This window comes from Anser anser (genome assembly GCF_964211835.1).
Source record: "Anser anser genome assembly, chromosome: 14".
Classification (NCBI taxonomy): Eukaryota; Metazoa; Chordata; class Aves; order Anseriformes; family Anatidae; genus Anser; species Anser anser.
This window is the reverse complement of record NC_139735.1, coordinates 9,981,309-9,997,799: the sequence shown is the minus strand read 5'-3', so window position 1 is coordinate 9,997,799 and position 16,491 is coordinate 9,981,309. Positions and strand designations below refer to the sequence as shown.

Genomic DNA, 16,491 nt, shown 5'->3' with positions numbered 1-16,491 from the left:
TTCCACCAGCTACCATAAAAATAAATGACAGAGCATCAGCTTGAATCTCTGCGGGTTTCTGTTCACCTTTAGCCAATGCAAACCTTGAGCAGCCCTTGCTCATCAGTTCTACAAAAAAAAACGACAATGAACCCAGAAATAGTCTGGTGACATCCTCAAATTCACTAAGGCCTTTGGTCACAAGCTGGCAGGTGTCACTTTCCCCTGGAAATCGAGGAACAGCTTTGTCATGCTGGGCAGCCTGGCTGAAGAGCACAAGGCTCATCAGGAAGAGGGGAGCAGACAGTAAAAAGATGCAGGCTGGGGGGACTGTGACTATTAGCAAATGCTTAGGAAAAGCCAAGAACACAAACATTTTCCCATCTTTGTGTCCAACACTAGTCTAACTCTTCACAGAAACACTAATAAAAACAGGTTAAACTTTAGGTCACGTAAACTATACAGAACAACAAATCCTTTTGATAAGGTGCCAGCTGCCCTAACTACTCTCAGCTTCTTTTCTTCACAGTGACTCACAATAGCTATTCGTAACTAAACCAGAGCTTTGTACAATGCCTGCAATCTTCAAATGAAGATGTGCAAGCCTGTACTGCCCTGAGCTTGGTGCACTCCCCGATCTGTGCACAACCCAGAGCCAGGTACTTTGAGGGTGGCTGAGGACATGTCCCAGCCTACCTGGCAGCCCACCAATATACTGCTTAACAAGCTAGTATCACTAAGCTGCCAGGTATGTGGTGTCCCCAGGTATGCTGTAGAGCACCGGTGTCTGCATCCAGTAGCACTAGGACAAACACCATATGCGTGACCAGTACTAAGGGTGCTCCCAAAGGATGTCACAACATCCTATAAATATCTCTGCAGCCACTGTTGTGTTTAGACTTGGAAATGTGCTTGAACCCCTTTCTTTTACACCAGATACTCCTTTTCAGAAACTCATTTCAAGACCCAGCTGATATCTTTCAGTGTCAGCTATAAGACCAGCTCAGCATGAAAGGACAGTGTTTTTCCTTTACTTTTGCACAGCACAAGACTTGAAAAACTAGTGCCTGTTTTGAAGGAAGTAACACAGTTATAGTTGTCAGAACAGGCCTTAACACATCAATAGTGTTCAATTGTGATTAGGCTTTCTGAACACCAGTACTATCCCTGTTTAGGTTTAATGACTGCCAGAGTAAGGAATACTGTATAGAGCTTTGTAGAAAGCCATCCATTTATTTCATCTAGCTTCTTGCAGTCTTAATCACACTAATCAGCACTCATTTATGTATGCAAAAAAATCATATTGGTATGTGAATTACTAGCTAGCACAGAAATTATGCACAGTTTATGATAGTGGAACAGAATAATGGGTCTGTTGTACTGTATCTGGCAACCAGATACTGTACAGACACCAGATATAGTGGTGAGCCTCCATTGCTGGAATTTTGGATGTTTTGGTGAACCCTGAGGCCAATGAGACTATAGATAATTTGATATGCATAAACTTAAAGGCAGGGAATAAAACCAGTGTTAACTGCTTGTGAGATAAATCATTATACAAAGATGAGTCTACACTGTCAGAAAGCAGAACCTTCTGTGACATCTCTGGGTTTTGAGATAGTGAATTTTACAGTCTAAGGTCTCAAAATACCAATGAATTTCTAAATTATCACCTGCAAGGCAAGCTCTAATCCCATGTAGAAAATCAGCAATTTAAGTGCTACAAACAGAAGTCATAAGCATTTGCTAGCATTTTAGACAGGTCCAAGAATTGGCTCAATGTACAATATAATCCCTTTTTCTTGTCACCTTCAGCAGTCATAAGTCTGCTTCTATGGCATTTACAGCCAGCTTCTTACACTTTAGCAGTGCCAAGAAACTGTAATGCACCAGCTGACTTAACTTAAAGTTTATCTTGGCAAGATCTTGACCATAAAGTCAACTTCCGAAACGTAGTAAGTTCTTTGTGACTTGCTATATGGTACAGCCACAAACATATCACGTGAGGGTGAGCAATATCATTCACTGCTCCTAAGTGGTTTTTTTCCTTTTTTTTTTGTGGAAATATGTTTTGAACAGTCAATGAAGGCTTCTGACATTTGAAGTTTAGTATAAAAATCATCAATAGAGGGGAAAAAAAATCCACCACATCAGATCACACAATGCATGACCCAAGATAATAACACTGTGACTAGGCAGGTATATGGCTGCCCATTTAGGCCTGGGTTGGCTTAGGAAAGAACTGTCATTTAAAAGCATTGGTATCAACTTCGTTCATCCTGAAGTGCAGTTTGGATTTGCAGGAGTGCTGGAAGAAGCAGGAGAAGGAATTGTACTAATGATAACTATGCAGAGGGGAAAGGTTTTGTCTTCTCAGCCCTTCCAGCTCTAGGTCTGCCCTGCTGTCTTGTGGAGGAAAAATGTCTGTGCTTATTTTCAGGCAAGAAGGCTGGACAAGAAAGTTGAATTGTAAAGCTTCTTTGCAGAAGTCAGCCCACTGGGGTCAAGCTAGAGGAGCTACAGATATGATTATGGATTATTTTATTGAAGTGCAAAGGGCTGGCAACTAAAAACCACCCAGGATATCAAACAACTGTCACATTCACAGAACTTGTATTGTAGATGAGGTAGCTGGTGATTAATGAAGGAGTAATCTGCTGCCAGGCTTTCAAATTGTCTGCTCCTTTATAGGTTCAATCACTTACAGCCCCTGCCAGACCTTGGCTCCATATACACACTTGCAGATGCATTGGAAGGTTATTATAGCACTGTAGATTTGCCCAGCAGTTAGACATTAAGCTGCGATCCCAGCCCTGGAGAAATTGCATTTCATGTCAAGCTGAATAAACACAGCACCATATAACAGTTTGTAAAGGGACTTACTGGTGGCAAGGAAACAGGACTGCTTTAAAAGATTGGATTGGAAGAAGGATAGATATATAGGACAGTGCTCAGTAGATGAGATCTTTCACTAGCCTGGTTCTCAAGTGTGCCACTACTGCAGGTCATGCTTCTATACTCCCTGGAAGCTTATGCCTAAAGCTGCAAAGGCTTTAAAATCCAGATGAAAATTCTGTCAAACTCATGAAAAAGCAGCAAGAAGTCAATATAATAGGCAGTCTCTGGTAGCTTTTAGTTCAGCTGTGATGCCATTTCTGCTGAATATCTGTGCACACTACAAAAGCACAGTCTCGTGGCTAGGATGCAACAAGTTCTGTTGTTAGCTGCACAGGCTTCGTCAGGGAGGGATTTTGATGAATTCACTATCATGCCAACCTAGAAACAAGACACTTTCAGGGAGATGAAATGAAGAGCAGGCTTTGTCTAGAAAGATTTTTTTTTTGTTTGTTTGTTTGTTTTTTTTTTTTTTTTTTTTTTTTACAAGAGATATATACAGTAAGCCCTAAAGCATGCCAGCATTTCCCTGCAACTACCTGCATTCCTTGGTGAAAATGGTGAGGCAAGGTAGTATCTTTGAAGATCGTTAATTTTGCAGAGCTGAAGACAGAACTTCATCCTGAGCCTGTTTAATGGGGTTAAGAGTTGACATCACTTTCACCAGAGCATAGTCCAAATCTTCAGCCCCTGAAGTCTTTGATTTTTCACTACCTGCCTTGAGCATACTTTAGAAGCACAATGATTAAATGATACTCTTATCTCTGGTCCAGACAAAGGGAATGCATCTAAGGCTCTAAGTCCTACTGATGTGAACACCTAAATCCTTCAGACAGCTTTAAAAAGAATCCAAAGCCTAAATACCCAATTATTCAGTACTGGAGTACAAGCTGAAATCACAAGGGGATTTGTTCCCATACTTGTGGTCTTTCTGCCAGACCACACTGCCTCCCAGTTAATTAATTCTATTGATTTGTTTGTTTTTATCGGCCTTTCCACACTCAGCAGTTATTTAGGACTTACACGGGTAATGCATTTTCCAGTTAAATTGATCCCACTTTTTATATCCTTTCATGCACTTATTTGAAATTTCCCTGCCAAGTCTTTAATGTTTTCAAGTAGAATGCTGATTCATATTATATAAAATATCTTGCAAAGGGAAAATCTGCGCAGAGCAACTAATAAAATGGTCTCTTTAAACCTGATTAATGACCAGTGAGGCTAAAGCACTTCCCTCCAGCAAAACAAACCAGACCATTGCATCCAGTGGTACCTGCTGAGATGGAATTCAGTTTGCTTCTATAGGGCCATAATAAAACTCTTATCTGCCTTCATGCTCCTGTTTTGAACTACTCAATTTGAGTATCTAACTAATTTAGGTCAATGAATTTATATTTTGTGGTATGTCATGGTGGCTGTTCCAGAAACCACAGTACCTTACCAACATGGAGCCAAGTCACTCCTTATGGCCAGACTGAAAGCTGATAGCATTATGCATGGCTGTGGCATTGGTCTGCAGTCAAATCATTATGGGCTTGAACTAATGAATTCCATCTCAGCTATAACTTACTCCTGATGGCAGCTCTTGCAAGAAGCCTCCATACATATTGAGCAGGGGAGTATTAAAGAGCTTTGAAATATCACAGGGTAGTTTATTGTGGGTGACTTGGTTTGGAGCTTCTGCTAGTGGCTTCCATTACCTTATCTACAACCATTGCTAATAGATACCTTGAGGGAAAAGGAAATCATAGGAAAGACGTGAGATTAGTCTCGTATTTACATTAATAATAAAATGAAGACACTAAGCTCTTGTTACACTATATGGAGATACCTTCCTACAATATGCGCTTATTCTTGCATATTAGGGTGGATACAAATTGTTACAGACTTCGGTGACATTGAGCAAACGTCAAACTCTTAATGTGGAAGTCACTTGACTAAGTTAACCAGAAAATTCCTTTTGCTTTAGTCCCAAAGCATCCCTTCTCAAAGAATATGACTTTTCTTTAGTCAGTCTGCCCCATAGCCTGCAGACTGCCATCTGTTTGTCAGCTAGCCAGCACCAGCCAATCCTGTCCTATAAAGAGAGGGACACTGCTTAAGTTCTGGATAGGACTAAACTATTTTGGAAGTAACCATGGACAGCTGCCATTCCCAAGGATTTTTAGAGGCAGACCAAGCTGTCATTCAGTGATGCTCCTCAGTAGGCAGTAAGACAGGAAATAACTGATTAGAGATAGTTTGAAATTCAATCATTTCAAATGTACTGCTCTTTGTTCAGTGGGAGTGAGTTTTCCAGGGCTGCACTTGTTTGATATATGCTCCCTCTAGTTTCCTGGTCCTCTCCTTATTTTTTGTATCCAGTGATCCTGAAGCAAGTTGTCAGGATGATGTTAATGTCAACTCCTTCTAGCCTTTGACTCCTGGGTTCTGATGGCCAGCTTGAAATGACATCAGGTTTTAAAACACTGTTAGGTCAGTGGCTTCATCACCAGCTTCTGCTTGGAAGTGGTCACCTCTTCACTTTGAGTGACCACAATGCAGCCCATATGCAGACATACTATTGTGTAGCTCCCTGTCTGTACCTTGTACAAAGCTAATTCAGGAGAGGAATATTCAAGATGACAAGATGGACAGCATGTCAGAGCACTGCAGTCCACAACAGCACCTTTCTATGAACAGCATTGACATTATCTTCAAGAAAGCAGCATTAGAAGAAACCTGTCCCCAGAATGCACATATGAGCATGCATAAGTAAATCCCATGAATACAAGCTTTGTCAATCTTCCTGACAAAGATCACAGCCTTTAGATAAGGAGCCCAGCCAAAAGCACATTTCTGTTCCTTTCTTCATCATTAAACTTGATAGCTCAGTGATAGGCAGCTATTCAATAAGATTAAGGCTTGCAGCAGAAAGAAAACCGACAATGACCACAGTACCTTCCTCCTCCCTTTCGTTATATAAACATATTTTGGTTCAGTTTACAGCAAGTGAACAGCAGCAATGCATGGAAATGTGATCTCCAATGGCAAAAAAAAATCTCTAGCCCATTTACAGTATTTAATTGTAAATTATTATCTATTATCTCAAGTTGTTCAGGTTCAGGGAAGATTCCTGCCATGAGGACCTGTAAACAAAAAGCAGGCATTCACAGTAGTTTACTTTATCAAGTGGGATATCTTTGAAACCTAAATGAATTTCCAGAGATTTTCATGACAGCATCTCCCTAGGTCTTATTCAGAATATGGGACTGGACATAACTGCTCACATTCTGGCTGCGACTCAAAGTAAGCCTGACATTTTGATGAGCTTCCTAAGCAGTACTCAGTTGACAAGTCTTAGAAAAACATTCACTGGTCAGGGATAAGAAATCAATTCAAACTTCAGATAACTGCCTCAATTAGTGGGTTTGAGTCACTGATGCACCAAATATTTATAAATGCAGAATAACTAGGATCAAGGGCACCTTGCTGGCAAGTTATTGATGTAGCAACTGTGAGGCAGCATAGATGTACATAGTGTAGGGACTAATTTGCCTAATTTTATTAATCTACCAAGTTGTCTGGGGAGGGCATACACATCTGGTCTGCTTTAGAGGTCTGTATTTGATTAAGGTGAACTATTCCATGGGAGTCTTCTCCAATGATAGCTGTAAGGAGGCTCAGTATCAGGTCTAGAGAACTTTCATACCAGGGATGAATCTACCTCTTTAAATGAAAAGCTCTGTCCAAAAAAGATCTTCCAATACAGACCTTAAAGATGTGCAGCAGCAGGTACATTCCTGTTAGACTTTCTTTGTGAAAATACAATTTCCTAAAGGGAGGACAAACCCCTTGCAGTACAGTCACAGTTCACCTCCCCACCCACTCCAGGGAAGTTTCACTGAGTACTTCATCTCACTTTTTATTAAGTCTTTCTGCTTCAGTCATAGCAGCTGAAGCAATCAACTGCAGTGGCACCACAAAGCTAAATAAAAGAAGGTGCCTGAACAACTTCATTGCAAATTCCTTAGGGCATGAAGGTGCACATGATATGGACAATGTTGTTGCAAATATCCTAGAAGAAAGGACAAATTCATCAGGGTTCTCACCTAGAGTCCCAACTGCATTGAATTTAGCTGTTTAGTACAGGACCAATTCATCCCATTGTCACCTTGTCCAAAGACATTGCCTCCAAATTGTGTTGGAGCATCAGTCAGCACAACTGGACCTCTCTGGAATCACACTACCTCTTCTAAAGAGCTTTATTATCTGAAACCTCAGTCAGCATAATTAGTAAAGAGAGTTGCTTGCTCTGTAGATCTAGAATTTGTCTGTCCTCAAATTTTAGCATGATTTTCACTTCAATATTAAGTTCTCAATATTAAGTTCTAGTGGAATTTTCCTGTGCTGGGTATACTGCTGCCACTGAAAATACAGCAGAAGGTAGAACACTCCACCCCAGAGGAATTCATTAGCTGAAGACTGATGATGGACACTGACAAAGCAGCAGGGCACAGTTGTCAGCAACTGATTAACTCTGAGTCAGAAGTCAGAACTGTCCATTTTGTCAAAGTTCATCTTTAAACAGAGGAGAATCCAGTCTTCTTCCTGTACCTTGGTCATCTAATGTGCAAGTGCAGACACAAGGCCTGTGAGAAATACAGCATATAAGCATCTAGAAGAGGGAAAATTCATCTTCAGTGTTTGCGTTAGGACTCCAATCTGCTGTGATACATTGCATTTGATCTATTCCAAATGATATGGTTGTGCATGTGCTTGAGACAACCAAAAACAGGGAGGTATAGCCAGTGGTGAATATGACAAATCTGGCTTATTCTAGCTTTGAAACATGTCTTATTTGCAATATTTAGTGGCAGATAAAATTTTTCAAAGACATACCGGTTTCTGAGTATATTCTGTCCTTCAACCAACAGCAGTGTGCTAGCTGTAAGCGTTCACTGTTACTTATGTTGTGACGTTTAGTCAAAACACCACTTTCTTAGCTCACCAATAACAATGAAAGCAACCAGAAAACTTAATGCTTGAGACTCTTGAGACAAGTGGTCTGTCCACTGTTGCTTATGGGTACAATTAAAAGTGACTAGCTCAAAATGCAGAGTGTAAGTCATACCCAGATTACTTCTGTCCAGGCCTCACATACAGGTTCTAGAATGACTCTTGCAAAACAGAAAAGCCTGTTGTAATAACCCAGCCAATAACTAGGAGGTCCATAAATTTCAGTGCTGACCTATCTGCCATGCTTTGACACATCCAACTCCTCACATCTCTGGAGTTGCATGACACCCAAACACCTATGCAGATGCACAAATATCTCCCAGGGATAAAACCTGGGCTAGACCCAGGCCCACTAGAAGACAATCAAAAGTAGTTAGTATTTCAAAAAAAAGGCTGAACTCCTGTTCATACCACACTTCCCAAGTGAGTCACTCAGGGGCAAAGTCATTAGGATAGCTGTGCTGTCTGCAGGACCATTTCAATAGGCCATGTTTTACCATAAAACCTTAGTTTGAACCTGTTTTAATAATAGGAATGTTCCCTGGATAAACTGCAAGAGATCAGCATAGCTACCACAGTCTACAAGATAATACCTAATATGAATTGGATTATATTACACTTCCTTTACATGAAGTAGCAGTGGTAAAGGAAGAGTACATGTACAACAGTAAAGAACAAAGTTCTGATCTTAATGTAAGTGGCAAAAGCTACCAGCACTGCACATGGCTCTCCATGTATAAGTCCATTGATTAAACAGGTCCCACATCTTACTACTGGTTCTTTAATATCCATTACACCCTGTATGAAGAGTGTGGTCTCGTCCTTTTATTGTACCTGGGACACAGATCTTACTAAACTGTCTGCCCATGCACCAGTCCCAGAATGTGCTATGCAACTGAAGTTCCATAAACATTCAGTGCTGGGAAATCCATTCCTTCCCAGGAAATCAGGTGCAAAAGTCCCTTCTGCATGTATTTGATTAGTTGTTCTGAAAATGATCTCAGTACCTCTCATGAGGCTGAGAATTGGGCAAGAATCTTCTTTTCTGTGCTGTCTTTGGACAGCTTTTCAACTTCCTTCATTGTCAGCTTTTGCCAGAGCCTTGCACTTTAAGCTTCTCTGCACATCTCTATGCTCCTGTAATTTTGTTCAAGTTGATGCTTATTAATACTCCCTATTAAAGTCTTCCAGAATAAAATCTTCCCTAATTAGTAATGTTGGAGTGCCTTTTCCATTATTCATTAGAAAGAAAAAAATGGGCTAGTCCTTTGCTGTATCTTCCAGAGAGCAGAATTATTGAAGTTACTCTGATATAGTTCAAGTGTCTCCAGCTGCAGCTGTAAATTTCCACTCCGGTTTTCTGCCATTCCTCTTTCTCAAAATTACATGCTCTGGCTGCTAATCTTCCCTGCACATTCCCCCTTATGTACTGCCCACAGTACACAGGCACAACACCTGCTTCCAGAGGCACATGTAAAAAAGCACAAGCCCTTTTGCATTTACAACATACTGCAACATACCAGTGCACATGCAAGTAAAGAGTTTCACACCACCACAAAGCCTGTTGCACTTGCATATTCCCTTTGGGAGCAAAGGGAAGGGAGAGACAGTAATCACCGATTTGTGCATGTAAGAATTAACACCTCTACACTCAACCGTAGACATTACTGAAGACAATACTCTCCTGCTCTGGAAATTTTTTCAGTTAACAGGTGTTTTGTCATGGGACAACACATTAGAAAAGAATTAAGGATGGCAACAAAAAACACCAGACTTCCAACAGAAAAATAGAGTCTTTAAGCTAATTCCCTAAATTCCCATGCCCTAATTCCTAATTAAGCAATTAACTAATTCCCATTCCATCCATAGCTAAAGAGGACAGAACTATCATTTGCCTTTGTGCTGAAAATACTAATTGATCTGAAAAGTGTTCAATGTTCTCCACATGCAGAGAATGTGGTGGTAGTGGGGAGATGTTTGTCAACTCACATATGTATCCAGGCAAGGCAGGTGGAGAGAGGTAGAGAGAAAATGGGGGTGGGAATTAGCAATTTAGGAAAATGCCTCTCCTGGCAGAGGTGCATAAATTGTTTCTGATATACTCAGTCTTATGATTCTGACCTGTTGGTGGAAGTGATCTACAGGAATAAGAAATACAGGCAGTGACCATGAACACCATGATGATATCTGTCTATTAAGTCAAATGTGATTTAAGGTAAGCTTTTAGCTCACAGGAAAAAAAAAAGCACTGAGGGGAAAAGATATGTAAAAGACATTGCAGTTTTTTTGCCTCATACATGGAGTCTTCTGCCATTTTTCATGTCACCCCTTTTATCACAGTGCAATCCTGCCTAGAGCTAGGACCTGGCAACACTCAAGTAATATTTACTTGAAGGTTTTCAGGAGTCTTCCATTGTAAAACTTTCTTTTTTTTTATACTGGAGAGGTGCCTTTTGGAAGGCATTGAACAATATCAAATCCCAGGGATATGTAACAAATTGGGACAGTTTCCTTCTGAACTACTAACCACAGCAGGCAAAGTGCATGCAAATGATTTTCCCACCTCCTACAGCAGCCTCCCAGTGCTTTCTTTTCACTGGGGAGAGGAAGAGAGGGATGAAGGGTTCCAGTTTGGTTGCCAGCCCTTGGGCTCCTAGGGTCTTGTCTAACATCCAGCTAGGTCAACTGAACTGATAAGGAATTCAAGTGTCTGTCTCGTCATTTCCCAGCCCCCCCCCCCCCCCCCCTTATTTTTGACAACTCCTTTCACGAGAACTGTGGGGGAATTTATGGTTTGATGTTAAGCGTCTAACTGCAGACACTTCACCTATAACGAACCTGGGCACTTGACACAGGCTGCCTTTGTACTCAATGCAGATGCTGAAAATACCCTGAAGTAAACTGCTTGAACTTCTGCATTTCCCTGGAGCAAGTGGCCCAGTCAGTCACTAGCATCCTCAACTTGTCATGTAATTATCAAAGCACTTCTCCCCTTAGGCTTCCTCATTTTCCACAAACATGTAGTCTTCCATATAATCATGGAAGTAGGGCAGTTTCTTGACTTTGTCTCAACACTTGAAGGGATTTACTGAGCTACAGTCAAAGAACTTTTGCGGTCCTGTTATTCCATGGTAGAACAAAACCCATTGAAATCCATATATGTTTTGACTGAACAAGAACAAAGAAGCAGAGAACAGATTTAAAAGAAATTAAAATTATTTCTCTGCCACAGGCTAAAAAAAAATCCCCCTTCCCGTGGGCTTTGAGTTTGATTTGTATTTCAATAAAAATAAATCAAAGTGGACAGATTAGTGTGTTTTGAAGTGCAAATGCTTTGAAAACATTAAAGGACAATTAACAACATGGCATGTTCTTATAGTTATTTTTGGTTATTATTTTTTATTTACCCTTTGTTCTTAAATGATCATGTGTATCCTATGTGCCTGATGGAAAGTTTTGCTCTCTGCAATAAAATAGCTGTAAGAAATGTAGTGAGAATTTCTTCTCCAATATTCTCTTACCACTGAACAATGCAAAGCAGCTATTTGAAATACCTGTGTAATTTAAATGTTGATCCCACATCCTACAGCCTCTAAAAGCTACTGAGTTGTTTTGGCCGAACCTGAATATAAGTAAAAAACAGCAAACTGTTTTTCAAGTGATACTCAGACACTGGGTTTTGAGGGCTTGTTTCTGATCTCACTTAACCAAATGAGAGACAAGAGAAGCACCTGAGTCAGTGGGGTTACCTCAATGCTGGAAGGAAAAGCAGGACTTGAACCAGACCCAGACATGGTTTGGGGAGGTAGGGTGTCTATTCATAATTAATAAGGCAGTATTGTGGTTCCAGATTAATTGGCAATGAATAGACAGTAAACAAAATACTTGCAGAGACTGCTTAGGGTAAACACACCTAAGCCCAGCAGCAGTGTAGAAGAACAGTTGACCTTCACGAGTTCTCACAAAACAGTTTTGCACAAAAACATTTCATATTTTATTTACATTTGTCTGAGAAAGCTCCAGCCCTGAATACCCCTCTTATGCTGCTTCCAGAAGCCTATTAACACTAGAATGGAAGTGTCCCCACATATAGCATCCAATATATGGACTGTCAGCTTTACTCTGACACCAGCCTCTGACCCACAGCAGATCTCCATCCTCTACTACAAAGGTCTCAAACCACACGAGGCAAATCTCTGACATCTTCCACTTGACAACTGAGCCAAACATGATTGATTTTTTTTCCTAACATGGAAAACTGAGTAAACAGAACTTTTAAGCTCTTTGCTTTTATTTCTTCGAATGTTTTTTAAGGACTGAAGAAGTGCTTTTTCTTTGAAATGGATCATAAGATCTTATGAAAGCCAAGCAAAGAGAAGGAAGAGAGCCAGAAAGGCTTTCAATGTGTCTGAGTGCTAAGGAACAAAGACCTTTCTAAATTCCTTAGACCACTCTGTGTTCCTCCCAAGATAATTTCATGTCAGTATTAGAGGGAGAGCTTAAAGCCTGAGTATGGCTCCAGCTTTAAGTTCATCCAAACCTCAGAAATATTTAGAACCTGGTTTTTGAGATCCAGTCTCATTTGAAAGATGGACATTTCACAAACTGCAGACATAGATTAAAAGTTAAATTCAGCTACAGGCTAACAGTAGACATTTGTCTGGTATCATCTGCAGATACTCTGAGGAAGCTGACAAACTTCAGTGAGCTAAGATTTATTTCACAAAATATTTGAAATCCTTCAGAGAACAGCAATCTTTTGCGTACAGATTAAAGCTCTGAATTCAGGTCTAAAGAGGGAAAGGCAACAGAGAAATAACCTTATGGTCTCCAATTTCCCAAACTTGGAAAACTTTATCTTGGGAAGTGGCATAAGTTCCACACAAACATATCATGTAAATAATAGTACACACATTACTGTGTTGATCTAATAAGGTATATTAGATCTCCCCATGAAGCATGCCTGGGATAGATTGTTTCTCTTACTGCTATTTCTTGTTGCTAGGGGAGCGTAACAAAGAATGTGCTTCATTGGGATATACCAAGAAGGAATTTGGCCCATATTAGTAGAGGAATATGCCCTCTACACACCCACTAACTTAATTTGTCCCTAAAGATAAAGGACAGTCACAAGCTTTGCAATTGTATAGCCACCACCATTGCATCCCGCTTTCACAAAGCAGAAAAAAAGTGGTAGGCATTTTTAGTAGTCCATCTGCTTTCCAGGAATTACCTTCTGTGAGATCAAGCAACATAGTCCTGTATTATGAGAACTAAGTGCTCTCCACAATTCATTTTAGTACATTAATACCACCTTCAGACCTATGAACGACTTCACTGTGATGGGAGAGAACCATTTAATCAGTTCTAAAATGATCATTTAAGACCCTATTTACATACTCAGGACATACAATATCTGCACATCTGAAGCTAGCTATGCAGTATCACTTTTTCCTTAAAAAATGATATTTGCATAGAAGTTGAGAATACTAACCCTGTCTTTTGCAACTATATATTATTTCACAGCCATCTTAAGTGACATAGGAGGGCCAAAACATCACCCTTTCCAAATTACAGCCCCAGGCAATGTTAGAAGAGCCTGAAGAAAAGTCATGTGCCTAGAGAAAACCTGTGGCATAAAGACCACACGGACACCAGGGATCTTTTAGGCTCAGTAACTGCTACTACTTTATTGATGACAATAACTTAACTCTCTTATTGAGGACAGGCTCCCTTCTTATACCATTTGCCCCACAGCAGTACTTTTCCACTAACTATTCATTGGTCAACAACTTTGCCCGGCAACAGCAAACACCCAGCAACTTCCATGTCTCAACGGCTGGAGAACAAGCAGCCCGAGACAACAAGGCGTCGCCTGAATCACTCTTTTTTGTTCCTTCTAAACTCTTTACATTCCTCATGGCATCATCGTTAAGAGTCCAATGTTATCACCAAATATGGGGCTTGTCGACCCCCATGGCCACGCTCCCACAAAAACCTGACATTCACATTTTATTTTTCACCCCACACCAGTCACAGGGGTCTTTTCCAAAGGCAGCTTTTACACACCTGCTTGTAGCATGTAACTGATTTAAAAAGCACACTTCAGCCTTAACAGGACAAGAAAAAAGGTGAAGGCTTTTCCTGTCATTTTTCAGAGGTCCAAGAACCTCAAAACAAAACGGCTGATAAGCTCAACAGGTGGTTGACAGAGGAAGCCCATCTGTTGGCCACCACGTGCTGCCTTGCACCATGCTCACCAGCTGGATGCTCAGACATGCCCACACTCAGCCCTACTTAAATCCATGGCCATGAAATACTCAAATACCTATGGTGGTTCAGGTGCTTACTTATCAGCTAGAGACATACTGGCATTTGTAGGTGCCAAAACCCTTACTACAAGTAACCACAGCCATTACAGTGATGAGAAAATACAAAAGACACTGTTTGAAACCTGAAAAACAAATTCCACAGCTATAAATGCATGCCTACTAAGGACATGCCACATCCTAGAAGTGGTTACAGAAAACAGTATTACTTAAAATTCAGAACTAAGCTGTTTACTACACTTTCTGGGAGGCACTGTCACCTTGTATTCAGACATTCAAGATTTAGAAGTGCAGCTACAAAGATTAAATGCAACCTAAAGGCCAGATAAGGGCCTCGCTCTGTACACAGCCCGTGGAGAAGCAAGAAGTCAGCCTTTGCCAGCACTCCCAGTTCTTGCAGTACTTGGCTCTGCTCTGGCGCAAGACCCTTCAGCTTCACCTGGAGGATGCAGCCAAGAATCATCTTTAACAAGAAAAGCACATTTTAAAAGTTGTTCTGGTACACTATGGACCTGATTCTCTACCTTTTCTATTACTTATATCTAAAGTGTTTAGCACAGCTATACCAGGCTGAGTTCAATTCATCTATCAAGAGCAACACACTGACATTGAACTGCAGCCCTCAAGAATTAAGTGTGTGCATCATGACAGCTTGCACTGTAGAATGAGAATGAGCTGGAATTAGAGGAGCCTCTCTCCTCTGCAATTGGAGCATAACATGGGCTGCACAACACTGAAGTACAATTACACTTTGTAATCTCTTTTCACAGATGTAAATACCAGACTGTCATGAAAATTGACCATAGTTTAATATACCAATGAGGCTGATATGATGAATATGTTTTAGACCATTAATCATGTTTAATCCATTAGCTTTTAGGATAACTCAGTATCATAAGCAGAAGCAGTTACTATGGTATGTAAAATAAAATACTTTCCAAAAGCTAAAACTTTTGTGAGGCAACCCCATTAGCTTTGCTTTCCAAATGTATTTTCTCTTTATGAATTCAGCAGAGAGTATCACTTGCCCAGTTTCAGCAAAACTGCAGCCAGATGTCAGCTTTGATCTCATCACCACGTAACGAGGACAGATAAAGGACAAATAGGTTACACTGCACTTCAGCAATGGGAAGAATTAACTTCCCTGTTTCTTGCAGCACCATCTGGGTTTGGCAAAGTTAATTCTCATCCATGTCAAGAGTTCATTCAAGGAAATAATTTTGTTTTCCAAATGTTATTCCCTCCTGTTTTTTCTGGATATGTAATGCCTGATCCCTTGGCCTACTCCTTCTGTCCTGATTATTCATACTTTAAGCATCTTAAAACAAAAGTACTGCAGAAAAATGCTAGAATTAGTGCAAGGCATTTAAAGCACATTTTTAATGTGCAAAGTAATATTCTACGATATATTTCTTCTACAGACTGAAAAGAGAGGACTACAATTCTCTAGTCAGAGCTATAAAAAAAAAATCCTGTATTTCAGATCTGCTTTCTGACTGATGCCAGCTACTTGGTAAACCTCAGTCTCGCTCCTGCATAGGAGAAGCAGCCACATGCTACCTCATAGCACCCTAAAGACAGAAAATACCAGGCAACACTTCCAGAGAATTTTAAGATCAAACACTACAGGAACACAAAGCATGATTATTTCAGCAGACAAAGCCTAAGCTTTAAAAGCAAACAGGTCACAACCACTCCAGCCACCCACTTCTCACCTTCCTCCACCAAGACAGTAGTGGGTCACCAACTCCTTTCTTAAATATATACTACATTTCAAAGCATCCAAAAGCCAAAGTGTTTCAACCACCCATCATCTCCTCACCCAGATGCCCCCAGAAGTACCTTTGCCTTGATGACTGCCTCCATACAGCTGAGCAGTCTTTGTAGTGCAGCAGCTTATTAATCCAAAGTACCTCCTGCAGTAGCTCAGACTTTCATCAATTGCCCTGGGTCACCTTCCTGACTTATATACTGGCTGCAGGGTGGAGCTGGAGGGCAGGCAATTCCCTTCGAGGGCCTGTTGCACTGTGGAAGACCTTTGTGTCAGCCGGCACATGGGTCCTTGCAATGAGAACCTACCAAAAATATTTTGCTACTGGCAAAAAAAAAAAAAGTGATTGATTTAAAACCAAAACAAAACATTTAAATCAAATTATATAGAATTTGATTACATTCTCCATTCCTTTTATTTTTAAATGGAAGTTGTATTGTGCTTTGAAAACGATCATTCATGGTCATAGCAATGTCTCATTTCTGGCTTTCTTAACCGGTTGTTTTAGACTGTATTTGT

The 16,491-nt window shown here is 40.5% G+C and overlaps 1 long non-coding RNA gene across 1 annotated transcript in view; it reads right to left on the bottom strand.

The window, feature by feature from the left end:
- LOC310881402 overlaps window positions 1-16,209 on the bottom strand; it is a 133,844-nt gene extending 117,635 nt beyond the window's left edge. The window contains exon 1 of the long non-coding RNA XR_014572353.1: window positions 16,044-16,209. This is a non-coding gene — a long non-coding RNA (uncharacterized lncRNA). The remainder of the gene's footprint in view (window positions 1-16,043) is intronic.
- Window positions 16,210-16,491: the final 282 nt, after the last annotated feature.